The sequence below is a fragment of the Mastomys coucha genome, unplaced genomic scaffold (genome assembly GCF_008632895.1).
Source record: "Mastomys coucha isolate ucsf_1 unplaced genomic scaffold, UCSF_Mcou_1 pScaffold7, whole genome shotgun sequence".
NCBI lineage: Eukaryota > Metazoa > Chordata > Mammalia > Rodentia > Muridae > Mastomys > Mastomys coucha.
The window spans coordinates 35,897,312-35,920,272 of NW_022196913.1; positions in this window are offsets into that span (position 1 = coordinate 35,897,312).

Below are 22,961 nucleotides of genomic sequence, written 5' to 3' on the forward strand. Positions count from 1 at the left end.
TTATATCAAACAACTTTTATAATACTCATTTTTATTGTTATAATATTTTATAAATTTTAAAGAATATGCCAAAAATACCCTATCAGTATGTACTACATTTATGAATATGTACATCCAAAAAAATCAATAAACTTTCAAAATAAAAAAAAAAGAAATATAAATTTGCTTGGTGCTTTGTCATAGCTTCATTCAACTGTATTACATACTCCTACTGCATGTTCCCCATACTACTTGTAAAGTAATTTTTATTAACCTGATATAATTGTCATCTCAGAGGCTTAATGTCTGCTAATGTAGACCTTGAATGTTTGTAACCTCTGAGTCTTGCTGCTGAATAAGCTCACCCCTTCTTCACTCTTTCTGATCTCTGGCTAACTCAGGAGTGCTCTGTCTCAAATTCCTCTTCAAGCTGACTGATTCAATCTGGGTTCTCTTTCAACCTCTGACTTTTTGCCATGGTCAGCCTCAAACCAACTCTGACAATCTGTTCTAATCTTCTGGCTCATTCTCATTCTCTGGCTCAACCTGTCTTCACCTGTGTCTAGCTTCTTCTCTCTTCAACCTGTCTCACTATAACTCTGCCAATAAAACTGCCTCCTTCTTTCCTCTCTCTGCATGGCTCTCTATTAAACAGCTTCTCTTTTCTCTCTGTTCTAGGTGAGAGTTGGGCATATCCTATTCTGTCAAATCTTTCTCTTATTCATCACTTTGTCTGCCACTCAATTATACATCACTTTCAAACATGGCTGTTTCCTTTTTGCAAACTAATTTTATCTTCATCACATGGAATTAAAGGTGTGTACTAAGGGCATGTCCATATTCCTTGCAGAGGGATTAAATGTGTGTGCTAAGGCTGAGCTACTCAACTAAAACCAGTTCTTCCCAGTTAGTAATATAATCTCAAAGTTCACAGTGTGATCAAATATCCTGCAACAATATTCTTTATAGGTTTTAAGGGGCATACATTGGGAAAGACAGAAGTAAAGTGAGAGAGCTAAGGAAAGAGGGGGGAAGAGAAAGAAAGGAATGAGAGGGTATAAATGTCCCCATTTTGCTCATGTGTTTGAATACTTAGCCCCAGTGCTGTTTTAAAAGGTTGTGGATAGGAGGCATGGCTTACAGAGGTAACTCTCTGGCCACGGATCATTAGATTATAGTTTGGTCTTCCTTCCAGCCCAAGCACTCTGCTTGTCAGGCTGCCATAGGATGCACCCCTCACAGTCAGAAGCTAATCTTGATGCCATAGCTGTGTTCTCTACACCATGAGCTGAAATCAAGCTTCTCCTACTTAAGTTGTTTCTCTTTGGAGGAAAGGAACCAATACAGATAGGTAACATCAAGAAGTGGAGCTATGAAATTCTTGGGGAAATGGATGAATCTGGAGAATATCATCCTGAGTGAGGTAACCCAATCACAAAAGAACACACATGGTATGCATTCTCTGATAAGTGGATATTAGCCCAGAAGATCAGAATACACAAAGTACAAACCACAAACCACAAGAAACTCAAGAAGAAGGAAGACCATAGTGTGAATACTTTGTTTCTTCTTAAAAGGGGGAACAAAATACCCATGGAAGGAGTCGCAGAGACTAACTATGGAGCAGAGACTAAAGGAAGGACAATTAAGAGACTGCTCTACTTGCAAATCCTTCCCATATTCAATCATTAAATCTAGACACTATTGTGGATGCCAGCAAGTGCTGGATGACAGGAGCCTGATATAGCTGTCTCCTGAAAGGCTCTGACAGTACCTGACTAATACAGAAGTAAAGGCTCACAGCCATCCATTGGACTGAGTACAGGGTCTCCAATGAAGGAGCTAGAGAAAGGACCCAAGGAGCTGAAGGGTTTGTAGCCCCTTAGGACGAACAACAATATGAACTAACTAGTACCCTCAAAGCTCCCAGGGACTAAAACACCAACCAAAGAGTACACATGGTGGGAATAATGGCTCCAGCAGCATATGTATAGCAGAGGATGGCCAAGTCGGTCATCAATGGGAGAAGAGGACCTTTGCCCTGTGAAGGTTCTATGCCCCAGTGTAGGGGAATGCCAGGGCCACTAAGCAGGAGGGGGTGGGGTGGTGAGCAGGGGGAGGGAGGAGGGAACAGGGGGTTTTTTTAGTTTTGGTTTTTTTCTTTTCTTTTCCTTTTTTTTTTTTAGTGGGGGGGAGGAGAACCTGGGAAAGGAGATATTGTAAATAAAGAAAACATCTAATAAAAAAAAAGAAGTGGGGCTATTGTTGAGATGAACTGGGCCATGTGACTCATAGGCCTTTGGAAATGGTTTGCAAGAGGAAGGTAGAAGAATTTGGACTTGTATGCTACAGAAACCTTAGCAAACTAAGTAGAGCATAATGGGTTATTTAGGTGAGAATTTGTAAGACCAGAATGCCAGTGGAAATATGGACAGCTCATGAGGTTTCAGAGTACTGAGTACCCTAGTAAGGGTACCATGCTATATTCTGGCAAAGACTCTAGCTACATTCCACTCAGACCTCAAATTTTGAGTAAAGATGAATTAAAAAGTGATGAACAAACTTGATTGGTCAAAGGAATTTCCTGTCAGGATAGCATGGGTATTGCTTTAACTGATTACTGCTAAGTAACTTAGCCAGATTTGTAGTGAGGATGGGGGGGGGGGGGAGAGTAAAGCTTCACAGGAAGACGTGAAAAGCACATTATATCATTTGTTGGTTCTTGTGTTTGTTTGAAATCTCTCATCTAGAATTATGAGGTACAGTGTGTTAGGTTAACACCTGAATATCATGCATAATGATCACCTCAGACTAGTTAGCACTTCTGCCTCCTTAAACATGTTTGGATTTGATTCACATATAAGTATATATGTTTGTGTATGTGGTATGTCAGTGCACGTATAAGATGTGTGCTGATCTAAGTATAGTAATGAATGTTTCTGCCTTACTATCACTTCCTGTTCAAGGTCTTGGTGTTCGTCATAAAGGACATAATGGGTTATTGCACACTGTTGTAGCCCCTGCATTGTAGACACTGGAGCTGATTCCTTCTGTGTGACTGTTTTGGGACTTGTCATTCATTCTCCACCTCTGTCCTTTCTTACCCTCTCCAGCTGCTGGTACATACTGCTCTGTGTTCAAATGGACTTTGTTTTATCCATGGATGAAACAGAGCATGCAGTGTTTGTCTTCCTGTGCCTGCTTTATTTCACTTACATGAGCAGTTCCATACTGAAGAACACATTTTCACAAACTTGCTTTTAGAAACTGTGCAACAACCAAGCTATTTTTTCTTTATGTTTTTTTTATTTTTTACATGTAAATGTCCTATTAGTGACCCTTTCTTGCCTTCCTGGAAAATAGCGATTTCATCACAGTTCATGTTAGTAAGTAATAATGAGTTACCAAGTTCTCTTTACTGATATTTTAATGAGGACTTTGGGGCAAAGTCTCTGATGTGTCCTAGGCTGACTTCAAACTTTCAATCCTCCTGTATCAGCCTTTCAAATGCTGGAATTTTGGGTGTGCACCTGGCTTTCACTTGTAAAGACCTTGCTTTTAGAGTAGATCCAAGTGTTTAAGATAACTGGGGCCCTTGTAGTTATAAATACCAGTTATCTGGCACTTGACTGCTTAGCTAGTCCCACTCTATCCTATTGGTCCCTAAGAACACCGTTCACCAGTGATCTCATCTTAGGATCAAGGGGATCAATCCACTAGAACATCTTGAGACTTTTGTTTTCAGGTACTGCTGTGGCCTCTCATGAAAACATAACATTATGAGTGTAACTGACAATATAATTTCACGCACTTAATGTAAATACAATACAATCACCAAGGTCGTTAGGTAGAGGTGACACTAGTCATTTCATAAAATGAAAACAAAGCATAAGGGCTTGGGAGATGGATGGCTCAGTGGGTAAAGGAGCTTGCTACCAAGCTTGACCATCTGAGGTCTATATGGTAGAAGGTAAGCCCTGGCTCCACAGTTTGTCCTGTGACCTTCATATGCTTGTCATGGCACACACACACACACACACACACACACACACACACACACACACCACAAATATGAATTCAGACCTGTACAGTATCATTTCTAACTCCTTAAACATTTTCTGATATAGGTGTGAGCATGGCCACAGCTACTGGAGTGGCTCCTGGGTGGTTTTCCAGTGTCAGGAAACATCTTGGATATTTCCTCCATGATAATCTATGTCTGGAGTCCCTGTGGTCCTTCTGCAGGCTTGGCTTCTTGAGTCATTTCAGTTTGAAATAGGTAGTGTATCAGTAGGTGATGTTTTGAGGTGACAGGGTCTACGGTCCTTCACAGTCCATGACCCGTGCACATTCTTTTCCTTGGCCATTATGTCAGGCTGAGGGAGAAGACACACACAGACTGGAGGGCTGTGACCTCTCCATGAACAGACTTACAGGACCACAGCCACGTGGGCACCATCAGTAGCAGAAAACAATGGCAAAGGAAAGTACTAAACTGTAAACAGCGATTTTACTGGGTAATTTGGGGGCCAGAGAGACAAGACATGGGCGGTTTTTTGTTTGGTTGGTTGTTGTTGTTGTTGTTGTTGTTGTTGTTGTTGTTTTTACAAATATTCTACAATGAATATACCTGAAATTTTAAAAGTCACTCTTTTCAAATAGCAAAGTAGGCAAAGACCAACAGCTATTCCTGCTTGTCAGACAATTATCCTATTTACTTAGTTAGATTCCTAGAAATATAATCCATTGGCCCTGCGTTACTTAATTTCTTTTCTTCGATACTTCTATTCTTTCTACTGCTCATTGTGAGACACTATCAAAACCTCCTTATGAACTAAAACAAAACAAAACGATATAAGGAAGCTAAGAGCAGCTAGGAACGGTCAGGATGGCTGTCACCTCTCACTGTCACCCTTCAAGGTCAGTTTGCACCTGACCCCCTGCATCCCTGTACACTGGGTGCTCTGTGCTGACTTATCCCAGCTCTGCTCCTTTTGCCCTCAGTATTTGAGGGCTGAACTGGGCCTTTCATATGTGAGGCAAGCACCTTTCTACTAAACAGTATCCTCAGCCCCCTTTTAAGCCTTTCATTTTAAACAAGGTCTCACTGAGTTGCCTAGGCTGGCCTTGATCTCACCTTGTAGTACAGGCTGGCTTGGAACTTGCAAATCTCTAGCTTCAGTTTCAAGAGTGGCTGGAATTTCAGGTCTGTGTTGCTAGGCTGGCAAAAGCTCCATCCGTGTAAACCCACGGATCCACATTTCTAGCCTTCTTCTGGGCCAGTACCTACACATGCATTGAAACCACACAAAGACCCACTGCTTTTTGGAAGCTACAAAATAGGTCAGCAGTGGACTCTTGAAACTCCTTTGCCTCCCTCAACAGCATAAATCATGAACACAGCAGTACCCTGAGTTTTCAGGTACCTCATTTGAAGGGAAACCAACTCTCTGCACCCTTCAGAGAGCCAAATGTGCAAGCCACAGGAAGGGCCTAGAGGCTGATTTTCTGCTGGCTTTTATGAAATTTGGGGTTTCTGCTTGTCAAAGACATTTCAAGTCAACTGGCATGATGTAGTGTCAGAAATAGTGAGGTCAGAGGTGAAGTCCAAAACCAAAGGAGTCCATACCTTCAAGATTAGGGGCACAGCAGGGTGGCCTGGAAATCTAACTCACGCAGCACTCAAAACAGACAAACTCAGGCACAGTTGATGACCAAATAAAGAACCCTCTTTTAAAGAACAACTTCTGAGAGGGCTGAGGATAAAGATCAGTGACATAAAGTACCTGCCTAGCACGTAAGAGGCTCTGGGTTCAGTCTCCAGTATCACCCTTTCCCCAAGAGACAGAGGAAGGAGAGAGACAGACAGAAATGAGAGATGGCATCTAGTCTGGAAGAAATGAAGGCTCGCCTATAAAAGGAAGAAATAAAATAATTTGGCTCTCAGTACCATCAGTGCCATTTACAAAAATAACAGAGACCTCAGAATTGTCCCACGCCATCTCTGGGTTTCCAAGGCAAGATTCCAGGCTCCTGGGTGGTCAGTGAGCTGAGGCAGAGGGGCGAGCAGCCCAGGAGAGTTCAGAAAGAAGTATTTCTGTAGACAGAACATTGCTGGAGAGTGTTACTGGGGATTGAGGGAGAATTGCTACATTTAACCTGGGGTGTAGAGGTGGAGGAACCCCTGAGACACTGGTAAGTGCTCAGAATGGAGCCAGTGTGGAAGCTCACTGGACGGTGGGAGTAGTGGGTCTCCATACCAATTCCTGCTTTTTTTTTTTCTGCTCAGTCCGCAATTAACTGTACGTTGAGACAAACTCAATTTTGAGGTCTAATACATCCAAAATGGCAGTGGGTTACGATTAAGGTCTTAGTCACTACCAAATTTTGCTTTGTTTTTGTTTTTTGTTTTTCCATTATAGTCTATGATCCCAGTTTTAGAGAACTGCCTTTTTGTCCTCTATGAGCAAGAAGAAACTTGCAATCAAATAAATAAATACCTCAGTGGTTATCTTAATTTATGAATGCAATAAGCAGGCACAGGTAGCAGAAGCCCTAGGTGTTTGGCTTTCCTGCATACAAACTGGCTTCCGAGCCCAACCAGCCATGACAGCAGGATGTATCCTCTGGCCAGCGGCTCTGGGATAGGAAGAAGGTCTGAAACCAGAGAACGCAGGAGGAAGGCTGTTAAAGGCCCACAACTATAGTGCTAAAGATCATTTCCTCTTGTTTGTGAAACACCTCACCCATCTCCATCAGCCACAGTCAGAGCCACAGCAATAGACAATCTAATCTGAACAAACTGTCGGCAAGGTGATGCAGGCTTACAGCATCATCCACAAACTTCCTGCTCATAGGCACCCTCCCCTCCTGAGACAGGAAGGCTGGACCTTCCAGAGTTGGTGTTGCCAGGTTCAGCTGAGTCCACATCCAGGAATCGGGGGTCTGTCACTGATGTGTGCAAAGGCTCCCTCGAGGAACTAAGCAAGAAGTAGGGGGAAGAGAGCAGGGAGAGATGGCGGCACTACAGCCACAATAGCACATTTCCTGGGCATCAAGGCAAGCCTGCAGATCCTTTGAGCAGACACACCTACCTGTCTTCATTACTTAGGAGCTCCTGAGTGAAATTCTTGTAAGCCACGGTCTCTGGTGCATGATTTAAGGGAGTTTGACCAACAGTTATTTCGTCTGTTGCTTTGGGTCTACAGCAGGAGCGTGTGGTGCAGCAAGCTGAGCTACTGTGCCCCCATCAAAGCACACCCCCAATGCACTAACATCTTCCCACTAGGTCCCACTTCCCAATAACACATGAAAATGGAGACCATGCTTTCAACAGAGAAGATTTTTAGGGACACTCAAGATATAGACTAGAGTGGCTTTTACCATAGAACACATCAGAATTCAAAACTCTCTTCTGCTTTGTCATAAAAAGTAATACTGTTAATTTATATTCTAACTGTGGCAATAGATGTATATATGTATGTGTATGTATTATATATATATATACACATAGCATTTTTTTTTTTCTATGTAACAATCACCGTTTCCCCTTCTCTTAAACGCTGGTTAGTACTCCTCTACTTTCTGTCCAAGAGTCGCCTTCCTTCCCTTTCTAAGTAGGAAAGCCCTAATTACCTGCTGAATGGGCACAGGTCCCACCTGCCTCAGTACAAGACTCAGTCTGGAGAGCGAGGCTGCTTTGAGAAGCTGTTCTTGATGGGTAGTGCTGGAGTGTTCAGATGGAGGGTAGAGTCAGGTGACAACTTTTAATAACTTTACTCCTCATATTCCTCAGGTCTCTGATGGAGTGTGACCTGCAAAGTTGGAGCACAAAGAAGCTGGAAGTGGGAAAGGAGAAGGCAACAGGCATGGCGCTCGCTCCTACAAGGTCTTAAGACAGCATTTGATCTGATCACAGCAGGGGACATTCTGTTTCTGAGTTCTCCATCATATGATCGAAACTTCCCAGATGGATCAGGTTGCTTAGAAAGCTCAGCAGTAGTTTGAAGAAATGGAAAACCTGGTCCAGTCCCCAAAAACCTCACACTATTTTATTTCTATTTCTGTCCTTGGGGAGGAGCACTGAGACCGCCTCTGTTGGGCACTACAGCCCACAAGAACATGTAGAAGTGAATTCCACAGAGTTCCAGGCACTTGGGGGCTATCATTCTCAGAGAGGCAAAGAACACTTTAATAAAACAAAGTATTGGGGAAAATAAGTTTGAAATCAATGTGTCTCCTTTCTTAATTCCATCACTTACAGTTACTCATAGCCCATGAATCTAGAAGTTGAGAGAACACCTTTCTGAAGTACCAGTCTATAACAATCAGCGGCTTGACAACAGTTCCTCTCTTATTATCTGGGGTGTTTTAGAACTGATGATGTATCATTGTATTTACTGGTAACTTAGGGTGAGCCATACTTCATGAATAGCTGTGATAAGTGGCTGTCTCATAAGCCACGGGTGTTAAAAATAGTGTGGCAAATGCATATTTCCTTATACTGTCTCTTTTCCTATTTCTGAAAGGACTTTGTTGTTTTTATTATTTGATATTTTCCTTATTTACATTTAAAATGTTATCCCATTTTCCAGTTTCCCCCAGGAAACGCCCTATCCCACCCCTCCTGCCCCTGCTTCTATGAGGGTGTTCCCCCACCAACCCACTACTACTTCCCCACCCTGGCATTCCCTTACACTGGGGCACCAAACCTCCCAGGACCAAGGGCCTCTCCTCCTATTAATGCCCAACAAGGCCATCTTCTGCTACTTAGGGTCCCATCATGTGTACTCTTTGGTTGGTGGTTTAGTCCCTGGGAGCTCTGGGGGTCTGGTTAGTTGATATTGTTGTTCTTCCTATGGGGTTGCAAACCCCTTTAGCTCTTTTAGTCCTTTCTCTAGTTCCTCCATTTGGGGAACCCGTGCTCAGTTAAAGAGTTGGCTATGAGCATCTTCCTCTGTATTTGTCAGGCTCTGGCAAAGCCTCTCAGGAGACATCCATATTAGACTCCTTTCAGCAAGCATTTCTTGGCATTCACAATAGTGTCTGGGTTTGGTAACTGTATATGGGATGGATCCCCAGGTGGAGCAGTCTCTGCATGACCTTTCCTTCAGTCTCTGCTCCACACTTTGTCTCTGTATTTGCTCCTGTGAGTATTTTGTTCCCCCTTTTAAGAAGGACCAAGCATCCACATTGGCCTTCATGCTTCTTGAGCTTCATGTGGTCTGCGAACTGTATCTTGGGTATTCAGAGCTTTTGGGCTAATATCCACTTAGCAGTGAGTGCATGCCATGTGTGCTCTTTTGTGATTAGGACTCTGATTTTATTTGAAGAGGGCAATATACCCAACCAATAAGTGCCTTTCCTAACTGCTTACTGCCTAGCTATTTACTGCCAAGAACTGCTTTCTAAGCACTGAGAGTGTCCAGGTAGGACTTCCTGGAAATGTTCTTAATGAAAGCTAGTTCAGTTATGTAATGAATCCATTTTGCCTTTGCATGGCTCCTATTTTTTTTTTTTTTCTGGAAAACATATGCACTGACAGGAGCTCCATGCAGCTGCCCTGAGAGAGGAAGCAATGCACTGAGGTGTGAGATCAGAAAAGCAGAAGGTTTGCGCTCTCTACTGACAGAAGAAGTTGGCCACATCAGTCCGGAATGCCTATAATGGCAAAAGGAACACTTGTAAGTCAAGCTGATTTTACTGAGGATTTTCTTTCAATGCACCAGAGCTCACTGTTAACCAAAGAAATTAGAGAAACCACTTGAGAGAGTTTATTGACACGTCTCACGTCAGGGATCTGGCTAGCTTTCCAATAATGTTCCATGTTCCCAGCTGCCGCCTCAAGTGAAACATGCTCAATTACCCGATAAGAACAGCAAAACTCTCTCCTGCCTAGGGATTCATCCTCACCTCAGAGGTAGCCTGTGGCCCTTTGTCCTTTCTGCAGGATGGACCTGTGCCTTCCTGGCCAGATTCCTTACAGAGCTCCAGCCCTGAGTTCCCACCAGTCTTTGCTTTCACGATGAGTGTTTCTCCCGTAAATCTTAATCTCGTTTACTCATGTGTTCCCCTTTCGGATGGAGCCCTATCGCCACAAGGTTGCCATGTCACTTGGCTGGGATGTTTTCTGCAGGCTTCTGCCACTTTCTTTCTCTCCATTTGTCGGGAATAGAGTTTCCAGTAAGAGGAAGTTTCTTTTGGATGCAGTAAATTGATGTAAAATGGGGAGCAAACAACTTCGGTTGGGACAGACTTGCCTCGATTCCTTTTCCAGCTGTCTGACCCAAATCCAAGAGCTTGTTATTTCTTTCTGTGCATAAAATACAGATGAAGGAAGAGGCCTAACATAGAAAGAATGGGTTTCTCAGAGTAGAAACGTTTAGTTCTGTGTCTCGGCAATGATGGCACCTGAGGAAGAAGTCTCTGGCAAAATGTGGCATGCACGCCAATGTGTGTGTGTGTGTGTGTGTGTGTGTGTGTGTGTGTGTGTGTGTCTGTGCTTGTGTGTATATGTGTGGACGTGTGTGAAAAGAGTAGAGGTTAGTGTTGGCTACTTCCTTTATATCTCTCCACCTTCTTTTTTCTCTTTTTTTTTTATTATGCTGTCTTGCCAGTGAGCTATAGGAATATCCTGTCTTGTCATGCCCTCACTCAGTGTTGGGTTTATAGTCATGTGTCACTGCACTCAGCTCTTACATTGGTGCTGTGAATCCAAACTCAGGTCTTAGCGCTTCCATGGCAAGCATTTTCCTGATGGTCATCTCCTCAGCCTCTACTCTCTTCTTTTGGACTTTTATATACAGTAGGGAGTGAAGCATTAGAGTTGGATTTTATAAAGACATTATAATTTGGTTCCTAGAGTTAGATAGATGTCTAGAAACTGATAGATAATTATTGACAGAAAGAGAGAGAAGAAAGTGTGTAGGAAGATAGATGGGTGGATGAGTAGTGAGACAGAAGGGAGGAAAGGGTGAAATAGTAAATCAGAAGCTGAAAAAAAATCTAGTTCAATTTCCTGCCCCCGTTATGAGAAAGTGGAAGCTAAGAGACCAAGTGGGCCCATCCCTCAGCAAGACCTGAAGCCTAGTTCAGAGGTCTACGGTTGATTCTATACCCCACCCTCAATAAACTTAGCTAATTTTTTCCACAATAGGAAGCAATTCCCAAATCTTCATAACTCAAAGTAACAGTTAATATCCATGTGTATGTCAATCAAATGGAAGGGGCTGGTTTATCTCAGCTGTAGCCTCAGGAGGATGACATCTTCCACTTAGGGTTATAGCCATCCTTAGCCCTGTTTACACAAAAGTCTTCAATCTTATACCACCAAGAAAAATCATCCTGTCTCTCAACAGCTCTTTGGTGACCTCTGAGAAGTGAAACGCCACAGCTATTAGCTTCTGAAAAAAAGATAATCTTCTTTTGTGTTCTAGAAGAGGAGAGAGAGAAATACTGGGGGCTCCAGCTGCATCTTCTTCCTGAGAGCACTAAGCAGGCTCTACCTAGAACCTGCAGTGTGTGGTAGAACTGTCCACACAAGCCATGTCATAAAAACTGAGGTGGGGGTGAGGAGCAAAAAGCTAGGTTCACCTAGTGAAGCCTTGAACCTTTCTTAATATGGCATAGGATTGATCAGTCATAAGGCTTACAAAGCCCCAGCCTAAAGCCATAAGGACCTTTGACACCTCTAATTCTGATTCTTTGTGGCCAAGTCTGAAATACTGATGTTAAGAGTCCCTAACATGATACTGTGGCCATCCATGTAGGGAGCTGGTTTCAGAGCATGCTGCATTTCTAAGCTTGATGGTCTTCAGCAAAGGCTCAACCTACGATGGACTATTCCCCTCCATCTCTTGCAACCAACCCCAGTCATCTGACAAAGAGAGATCATTGTCATAGTTTATGAGTGATGAAGCCAAGGTAGAGAAGACTAAGAAGAGTTGACCAAGTTCATCACCAAAATAATTTAGGCTATCCCAGGGCACCAAAAATAAAAATTGCACTCCCACTGCTTGAGCAATCTTGGGTACATTCCTGCTCACACTGCATCTACCCCAGGTTGCCAAGGATTTCTTCTCTAAGCTATCACTTGGATACTGAGATGATGATTATGTTCTCATGGCCACAGCATCATTCTTTTTGGCCATCACAATAGGAAGAGAGACAGATATCAGAATTAACATGCCCTTGCCTGCATAAAACACTAGTCATTTCTACTCTGAGAACTTACATTTTACCTTGCCTGAGACCACTGACATTAAACTCTTACTGCAGTCTCTCACACAAAGTCTCTCACAGAACAGCAGTGGAAGTTGCCATTTTAAAGCCAGATGGCACCTCAAGGCGATCACGTTGGTGTCTGAAGTAGATGGTATTGTGTTTTTAAGGTGATGTACACACTGATCTCTTCAATGTAGATCTTGAACTTGTTAAAAAAAAAAACAAAACATCAGAGTCACGCATAGTGGGTCACATTTACAGTAATCTCAGGACTTAGGAGGCCAAGGAAGGAGTGGTTTGAGTTGCGAGGCATCCTGAGAAATTCTCTTAATTTTTTTTCTTGGCATTGTGATAAAGGATCCTGTCAAAAATGACATAAGGGGACAAGGTTTAATTCTGAATCACAGGTTACAATGCATCATGACAGGCAAGTCACAACAGCAAGATCTTGAAGGAGTTGGTCATGTTATCTGAAATCAGAAGTAGGGTGACAGAGTATCTGCACGCTTGTGTTCACTTTATACACTTTCTCCACTTTATATATCCAGTACCCTCTGCCTAGGGAGTGGTGACACCCACAATGGATGGACCTCCTCAAATCAATTAACATAATCCCCTATAGGAATCCAGAGAGAACCATCTCCCAGGAGATTCTAGGCCCTGTCACATTGACAGTTAATACTACCCACTAAAACTCCAACCCTTGTTAACTTGACACCCAAATATATCACTTTTGAGCCACAGCCTTCCACCTCTTGTCCACATTGACTCATAACTATGTTACAATACAAACACATCTAGATCAACTTTAAAAGTCTCTGTAGTCTTTAACAATTCCAACACTTTAAATATTCCCAAGCCTATTAACTGTGAGCTCCTATAAAATAAAATAAAAAAAAAAAAAACAAGTTGCATACTTTCAACATATGGCACAGAGTAAGCATTCTTCTTCCAAAGGGGAAGAGTTGGGGCATAAAACAATCACACAAAGCTAACCCAAAATCCAGCTGGGCAAACACACATTCTGCAGCTCAACACCAGGTATATTGGGCTCCTGATAGACTCTGGCTGTGCTCCACAGGGTTTGGGTAGCTCCACCCCTCTAGCTCTACAACCTTCGACACACATAAATTATTTCCTGGGCTGCTTTCATTCCATGCTTATGGCTCTCCCTAACATACATGGTCCAGGAATCTGGATATCCTATTCTTTGCACTGATACCATGCTGGGTTGGAACATGTCACTCAGACATTAGACACCATAGATAGGCCAACAAGTCTTCTGCTGTGAGCTCATAATTTTATCAATGAATTCCTCCTTCCACATATGCAAGCCTGACTGCCCATAGTAACCATGTCAGTTGCTTCCCCTGAAGATCATATGGCTGAGTGGTAGCTGCTGCCCATTGACAAAATTTTAGGATGAGTGCTTCTGGGTGTGCTTTGATTTCATACCACCACCAAGCTGAAATGTCCTAGGTTGAACCACTGTAAAGTTTCCACTTTATAGTGTTTATTAATGCAATGTTTATTAAGCACCTCCTGTGTCTTGGGTACTATTCTCTACACTTGCATGATGGAAAACTTGCAAAACCCCTGCCCGGTGGTTCTGACAGCCTTTAAGGAAGTGTGAGGTTACCTAGAAAATCCATTCAAGATGTGAAGGGATGAAAATCCTTATTTGAAGTGACCTGGAAGCTTTCTATCAAACACTGAGGTTCAGTTCTGTGTCTTCCCAAAGCCCATCTCTGTCCCCAGAGGCACCAAGTCTTTTCAGTAGGTGAAGGTGGGCACCCTGAACCTGAGTGGCTGGCTTACTGCTAGGTCCCCGAAGAATTGCCTTCCTTCCTCTATCAGAATGAGCTTTCCCAAAAAGCTGCAGCAAGACAGGCAACATTCACCCTCCTAGGTTCTTTCTTCTACCTTACTATGCTCCCCTAACTCAGATAAGCCTTAGGGCCTTCTCAGAAGCCTTGAGAAAATGTGGTCTCATACCTGCTGGGCGACCCTTCATCTTGGTGTTAGACAGGATATGGGGCATTCCGTATCTGTCAATCTGTTTATAGTGTGCCTTCTTTGCACAGGGTCCAGCAATAGAAATACCATCTGGCTAGTAGTGACAGCAGCATGGGCTGAAGTCACATTGTAAAACAACTTTCCAAATGGCCAGGTGGCGCTCTGACCAGAGAAGAGCCACATGTTCCACCTACATGGGACTCTCAGCATATCTTAGAGGACCTAGGAAGCAATTGTTTGCTCACCTTTCTGCAGCATGTCCCTGAAGCCTCATAATGCCCTATAGCAAATTCCTTTCTGCTCCAGCTACCAAGAGTGGATTCTGTCCAGTAGGTGAACCCTGACAAATACCAGACTGATGTTGGGAGGATTGACAGGCAGACCTAAGAGACAGAAAGCTAAAATCTACTAATTCAATGACTCCCAAACTCGTGCATCCAAATGTTGCATAGATAATTGCAAAGAAATCTGTTCTCTCACCTGTGCATGCTTGCCTCCAGGATGTCCTTTAATGTGCACTTTACAAAATAAAGTAGCGTGTTCAGCCTCCTCAGACTTTCTCAGTGGAAAGGAATATTTCTCAGGAATATTCAAAGGCCGAAAATAGCTGCCACCAGAGCCATACACCCTGGCACTGTCCATCTGCCTGGCCTTATACCTCTCTGTTAAGGAGGGTGCTTGCTTTAGGAAGAGTGCTATGTTTGGGTTGACAAGTTCTAAATTCAGATACAAGGAAAGAAGAGATGGTAAGGAGCAGCCAGTGTTAAGAGCTTTATCCCTGGTGTCCTATTACTGCATCTTTGGGAGGAGGGGTCCAAGGCAAGTTCGGATATGGAATGCTATGTATTACAAATGCAAATTTTCTTCTGTGTCAAGAACATATTAATATCTTATTGATGTTGACAGTTTTTCTGTGGCTTTCATTAAGTTGTACTTGACAGTAATCAAGGCAATCATGATTCAAGGTAGAAAATGTTATTCTTCTAAAACCTTTAGTCACAGAAAATAAAAAAAAACTGAAAAAATGTTAATTCATATTCATGTTTGGGTTATAAGAAGGGAAGAGTGATAAATTTTTGAAGCCTCAATACAAGCTGGACCTTGGAAATGCTACACTGATGAGAGTCCAGCTGGCATAGGTGACCATGTATTGCAAGCCTCCAGGAAAGCAACTCCATAGAAAGAGAAATAAACCCATGGATGCCTCACCCAGGAACCTGATCAGCATTGACTGTCCCAGTAAAGCAAGGTTCATCTTAGTGATGCTGATCTCTTGTTAATCACAGTCATTTCTTTAATCCCAGATCATCAGAAACCATGTATCATTGATTCAACTATCACATAAGCAGTCCCAAGGGTCATTGCCTGCCTGTAAAACTTAACAAATCAAGCCTCCATCCCTGTACCTCTCAACATTATTGTCCAAGTTCACACAGGACAATTTAATAAGCTCCGAGCACTCAAAGGCTTTTCTAGCCCCAAGTTCCAAACAGTTCTACAATCCTCCCCAAACAATGTGGCCAGGTCACACTCAGATCAATACCTTACTCCTGGTACCAAATTCTGTCTTAATTTGCTCCCTATTGATGTGATAACCATCATGGCCAAACCAATTTGAAGGGGGAGAGATTATTTTATCTTAAAAATTACAGTCCATCACTGAAGGAAGCCAAAGCCCAAAGCTCAAGGAGGAATTGGGAGTCAGGAAGTGAAGCAAAGACTGGAAGAACACTGCTTACCGCTTGGTTCACCATGGCTCACTTACTTTGCTTTTTATACAATCGAGAACATCCTGCCCAGGGGTAGTACCACTTATAGTGGGGTACTATGCCAGTCATCAGTAAATACAATGCCTTCATAGAATTGCCTACAACCCAATTAGATAGTGGCACTTTCTCAATTATGGTACCCTCTTTCCAAATGCATTTAGGTTGTGTCAAGTTGACAAAAACCCGAGCAGCACAAAGAAGACTAAGCTTTCTTTCTGATGAGTTTACAGCACACTTGTCTCATTGGCATCCAAAGGTGAGACACTGATGTTCCACAACCTAAAGTGACGCAACGGTTATTTGAACTCTGCCTTCTAGAATCGGAGTCATGGGAGCCAAGTGATAAACAGAGTTTTGAACTCAAGTCCTCATGATGAAGTCTGTGAGTCTACAAATGTGCCTCATAATTCTGAAGTACAGAGTGTTTTCTATGTACTTAGCTTTCTGAACTTAAAGAAATATCAGAATACCCACACTCATCCCCTGCCTAAGAAGTGAGGCCTTCTAAAGCAATGTCACAAAGACCAGTGCTCTTAATTGCTGAGCCATCTCTCCACCTCAAATGCTGCAGGTTTGTTTGTTTGTTTTTTTAATTCAGTTGATGTGTAGTCTTAATTTCTAAGTTCCTGAAGAGCTCTTTAGAGAAAGATATTGCAGAAAGTTTTCACAGAGGGAGTGAATTCTGTACCTCTTTTATTTCAGCATGTTGACATTTGACTTCATGACCTATCTTCTATTTTCTAGTTGTCAATTCAAGTCAGAAAGATAGTGCTTCTAATCCATCCGCTATTGACATTCTTAAGAGGCAGCAACATGGTGGTGAGTCACCAGGGTGCTAGCGCCAGATAGATCTGGACTGGACTCTTTTAGGCCTTGTTTTGGTGCCTTTTCTGTTGTCTTTAATCCCAAGAAGGGATTTCAAAGCCCCCCCCTTGTATGTACTTATGCTCTTCAGGTAACGCCCATGTGCGTTATGCTTGTCACTTCATTTAATTTTCAGTTGAGGACTGTGGCTTACTTACATGTGTGTGCATGTGTATGGCCCCATGCTTTCCAATGGGGGAAGGCACCCAGGACTTTACACAGGCTGAGTATGAACTCTGCCGGAGCTGGGCCCCCAGCCTCTTTTTTTCCCCTTTTCAAAACAGGATGTTAGAAATGTATCTCAACCTTTCCTTTAAGTCAGCACAAAGGAGGACCGCCTGGGTGGCATGTGAAGTTTGCATATTCATGCCTTCTAAACACTGCATTTTCAGGGTTTGTCTTTGCTAACTGAAGATGAAATAGGAGACGGAGTGGGAAACTGCTGGCTTTCTGACACCCACCATTTGTTTTTACAATGTCTTTTAGGAGACTACACTTCAGGATGCTTGGTTCCTTTGATGTACCAAGTTTATGAGCTTTGCCAGATTTTGTGTCTAGTAGGGGGTTTTTCTTGAGAATTCTTAAATGAAGATGCTCTGGGACCCTTTGACGCCTCCGTGTTGACAATATGACAGAGAGCCAGTGACAAAATGCTTAGCATGTTATAAAAAGAAGCCTCTATAATGTTTGGCCATTGTAATATGTAGCTGATCGGAATGTGTGTGTGTGTGTGTGTGTGTGTGTGTGTGTGTGTGTGTGTGTGTGTGTAGTAACAGCAAAAATCACTGCTGTTTGGGTTAAGTGTTTCCAGCTTGGCTCCCAGCTTATGGTACTAATGGGAGGTGGAGCCTGCTTAAAGAAGTGATGTCATTGGGTATGTCTTAAATGGGATGTTGGGTCCCAACCCTTCCCCACATTCTCTGCTTTCCCACCATGAGGGGAATAGTTTTTAGCATCACCTGCTCTCACTATGATAAGGCATCCTACCATAAAGCAGTGACTATGGACTGAAACCTTTGAAACTGAGCTCAAATCTCTAAACCCAGCAAGTCTGTCTTCTCTGGTGGTTTGTCATAGCATAGGAAAGCTACAGCTGTATAATATAATGCAGCATTAATGGTACAGGTCTACATCCTGAGCAGAGAAGCCTAGTTTTCAGTTAAGTAATTTCTTCAAATTATGTGTTTGTTTCAAATCTTACATTTTGACTTAGGGACATTGTGGTGGTTTGACTAAATATAGCCCCCACAGACTCATGTGTTTGAATGTTTGGTTCATAAGGAGTGGCACTATTAAAAGGTGTGGCCTTGTTGGAGTAGGTGTGGCCTTGTTGGAGGAAGTATGTCACTGTGGAGGTGGGCTTTGCGGTTTTCTATGCTCAAGCTACACCCAGTGTGACACATAGTTTCCTTCTGCTGCCCTCAGATCAAGATGTAGAACAATCAGTCTTCCTCCAGCACCATGCTTGCCTGGATGCTGTCATGCATCCCACCATGATGATCATGGACTAGACCTCTGAAGCTGTAAGCCATCCCCAGTGATTTCCTTTATAAGAGCTCCCATGGTTGTGATGTATCTTCACAGCAATAAAAGTTCACTAAGACAGACATGTTACATAAATTGCTAGAAAAGTTGACTTTATCATTCAAAAAATATTCAGTTTTGGAACTGACATATGATCACTTAGTATGTCTGGCTTTTTTTTATTTTAATTTTTATAAAATCTGAGTGTAGATTGTGTTTTATTATTAGATTGCCAATTATTATCTTGTTAAAATTTTACAAATTGTTGGTGCTGCTAAGAAAAATGATATCAATCACTGAAGAGTAGCACCACTTCTGGGCAAGGCGGTAATTGTTTTCTTTCAATAAGAATCTTGAAAAGAAATAGCAGATATAAGGAAACACAGTTACACCATTCAGGCATTTCTATGACTCATCTATTTAAGGGACTATTGTTTGAATGGCCGTTGTACATTTGTTTGCCCCTTAAAAAACTACACACACACACACACACACACACACACACACACAGCTTGCAAAGTGCTCTGTGAGTTTGTTTATTTCTGTGTTTTTATATCCACTGCACTGGCCAGAAACACAAGTCTATGACTGAGAAATGTTTCAAAGATCCCAACAGCAGCCCAAGAACAGTGCCAGCACTCAGCCACAGGGTGCTATGTGCCACCTGCAGGGCCTCTGGCACCTCTGGACTCTTGGAAACCTGTACACTGGAGAGGATTCAGCACCCTGTAGGCGGAGGCCTCCTAACAGGAGGAGATGTTTCACCCACGGATTTGGATATATCCGAGTGATTCTTCTCATTGATGTGATAACTACTATCTAATTCTGCTGCCAAGTGCTTAGGCACAGTGCAAAAGAGAAAATAAAAGATGAAAGAAGTTGTCTTGAAGACTAGGAAAATTTGTATTCATGTCTGTCACCATCCTGGCCTTAAACTTGTATTTTTATGCCTTTGTCTGCCTGGCAGAGGTCAAAGCTTAGCTTCCCAGGAGAGATGTCTGCATCCAGTTCTGAAGCTAATTAATGTTCTCAGAGCCCAGAACTGCTGCTGCTAAAGGTCTAGGCTGCAGCGTCAGACGAAATGTGATTTTTTTTTTTTGGAGCCATTTAAATGGCTTCGTGGAGGGTGAGTCTCACACTGATTTGTTCAGAAAAGCTGTGGTTTGGCTGTGAGGAGTGGATGGATAATCTATTCTACATCCATGAGTAGTATCTTGGTCTGCGGGCAGAGAAATATATGTGAGGACTGAAACAATGTGGAGGATTGTGTGGTCTGTTGCTTAGGTTTGTCTGCAAAGAACAGAAGTCAGTAGGGTTAGTTTAAGCAGACAGGGATTTGTGGCAGGATGCAAAATGATTTTCAGACACTGGGAAACACTGAAGGATCAGATTCCATACTGATCCTTTAAAACCACCACCCAACACTGCCCTGAAGTACTCACCAAGCTGTTGTCTCTTCTCTAACTCAGGAGGCATCAACCAAGTGGGTCATAATGATGGCCATCACATCTAGGCCCAGAACCATAACATTTACCAGAATGAGGCACCTGGTAGATCATGACATAATGCTAAAACCTCCGTGAGTAGAAAGTGGATGCTGGTGCTGATGATCCAAAACCCACCCTGCCTGATGGTTGTTGCATCACCAAGCCAATGACTTCTCAGGCTGTGCTTTCAATGCCCCATGAAGCCAGCTAACAGATACAGTCACTACAGCATGCCTCAAGCTCTCCTGAAAAAGGCAGATGCCAAGCTGGTGGGGCTTGTCAGCTGAGAGGTGTTCACTTCCCTGTTCTTGCAGTAGTGGGGCTACGGTTTGTCTTTCAATTGCTCCTCAAAGGCCCATGTGGGTTTTTGTTTGTTTGTTTGTTTGTTTTTTTAAAAGCCTTTGTCTAAATCTTGATGCTATTTGGAGGATGTAGAAATATAAGTAGAAGGGGTTTATTGGGTGGTCATTAAAGGAATATCCATGAAGCAGGATCCTCTCGCATCCTCTCTTTCTCCTGTTCCTGTCAAGAGCAGCTTCTTTTCCCACATGTCCCTCTGTGATACACTATCATACTATAGGGCAATCCACCATCTCCTGAAAACTTTCACTGAATAAATTCATTATCTCAGGTATGCATTATAGTGGTAGGGACTAACTAATGCAATTGAGAAATGGGACCACATCATCAGGGAACCCAAGAAACCTGGGGAAGTGTTGTAAGAACACTCCGGTGTTCTAGCCCCTCAGTGCTTGAAGGCACACCAGAAGGATGTTGTCATGAACTTGATTTATTCAAATTGGTCACATCAGCTTTTTCCCTTGGTATCTGTGACAGCTAATCTTGATTGTCAACTTGACTACATCTGGAATCAACTAAAATACAAGCTTCTGGGTACTCCTGTGAGGGATTTTCTTGATCAGGTTATTTGAAGCAAGAAGACCCATCCTAAATGGGCAGAGTACTGTTTGGTCAGAGTCCAGATAAAAAGACACAGGAGGAGAAATTGCTTTTTGTCTCTTTGCCCTCTTCTCCACTGGCAAGTCCATCTATCCTGTCTCTGAGGCCTTCCTTCATCAATATTAGAATCAGTTCCTTCAGGATTCCAGCATAGACTGAAAACCAGCAGCTCTCCAGGAATTCACTAGGCTTCCAGCAACAGACAGGGACTGCTGAGGTATCCAGCCTCATGGACTGAGCAACTACTGGATTCTTGTCCTCTCCAGTGTGAGACAGCTACTGTTGGACTCACAGACCGAATCCTCTAAAGTGCTCTAATAAATCCCCTCTTACTGTTTAATAAATACACCTCTTAATGAATGTATTCATTCTATCAGGTCTGTTCCTTTAGAGAACCCTAACATAGTATTTTTAAACATGCAAACATTAATTATTACTTCCTTAATAAAAATCGGTGTCAGGCAGTAATGATGCACACCTTTAATCCCAGCACTTAGGAGGCAGAGGCAGGTGGATTTCTGAGTTTGAGGCCAATCTAGTCTACAGAGTGAGTTCTAGTCAGCCAGGGTTATACAGAGAAACTCTGTCTCAACCCCAAACCCCAAAAATGATGCTTGTGGTGATTTGACTAAAAATGGCCCCTACAGGTCCATAGGAAGTAGTATTACTGGGAGGTGTGGCCTTGTTGGAGTAGGTGTGGTCTTGTTGGAAGAACTGTGTCACTGAGGGTGGGCTTTGAGATTTCAGATGCTCAAGCCAGGCCAGTATCTCACTGTTTCCTGCTGCTTGTGGATCCAGACGTAGAGCTCTCAGCTACCTCTCCAGTGCCATGGCTGCCTGCATGCTGCCATACTTCCCACCATGATGATAATGGACTAAACCTCTAAACTGTAAGGCAACCTCAGTGAAATGTTTTCCTTTATAAGAGTTGCTGTGGTCATGGTGTCTCTTCACAGCAATGAAACCCTGACTAACCCAGTACTTATTTCTTACTCAGAGACCAAAGTTCCACAGCCCATTGTGTCATTTTTCTTTGAAGTTGTCAATTGTGCTCTATGTTCTGTGCTCCTAGTTCATATATAATCCTATCTTCATATGTAAAAATGACCCAGATCTCTGCTCTTCTTTTTACAAGGCACAAATCCTATCTTATTTAGCACTTCCCACATGATGCCATCTAACCCTAGTTACTGCACAGATGTCTCATGTTCACATAAACTTGAGGGTTACATTTCTAGCTGTGAACTTGGTACAGAGCACATTCAAATCACAGCAGTTCTGTTCTCAAATTTGTTTCCTTCTCTTATATATCTGCATTGGCAGGTGGAAATTATGAGAGCATTATGTAATGCTGGAAGATCCAGGACCACTTGCCATCATTCTGGTAATCTCTAGCCCAGTGTTAGGTCAGGTAGAGCACTTGCCCCTTGTGGCCTCAGGCTATCTCTGAATGACAGTTCTAACATCTGTAGATACCAAATGAAGGTCTGATGAGGTAGAGAGCCGAGGCATCTCACAAGGTATCGTTTACCTATTTGTGTTATCATAGTCAGATGGTACCCATCCTCAAAGCTCATAAACCTCCCCCGATCAACAGTCATGGAATCAACAAAGGACAAATGAATGATGTGCCATGTGGTACCATGAAGCAGTGTGTCCACTCACAACAGAACCACCACACCACACATGTCCTCTCTCACTCAGGATGGAACGGTATTGAAGATAAAGTATAACTGAGTTTTATAAACAAAGGGTTAAAACAAAGGGTATTGTTTTAAAATGCCGGGCTGGGTAAAGCTCAGAAGTAAAGTGCTTACTTAGTATATCTGAGACTCCGGGTTTCTAGTCCAACATTGCAGTAACAACAACAACAACAAATATTGGAGTGAGGGCTAGATTCAAACAAGTGCATGGACTCAGCTCACAGAGGTAAAGGTGGGCAGGGCAGGCTGGTGCTCATGCCCACTTCCTGTCTGATGGTATCTGCAAATGTATAGATCCCTCTCCCAGGCTAGTAGGGGCTTCCCACAGTGCCTGTCACGGGGGCATGCAGGAGCAGTGTTGTCTGATTCTCTGAGTTTTGGAACAGAAGCTAGAAATTCAAGTGCTGGGTTTTTAAAATAATGACTCAGAATGTTTG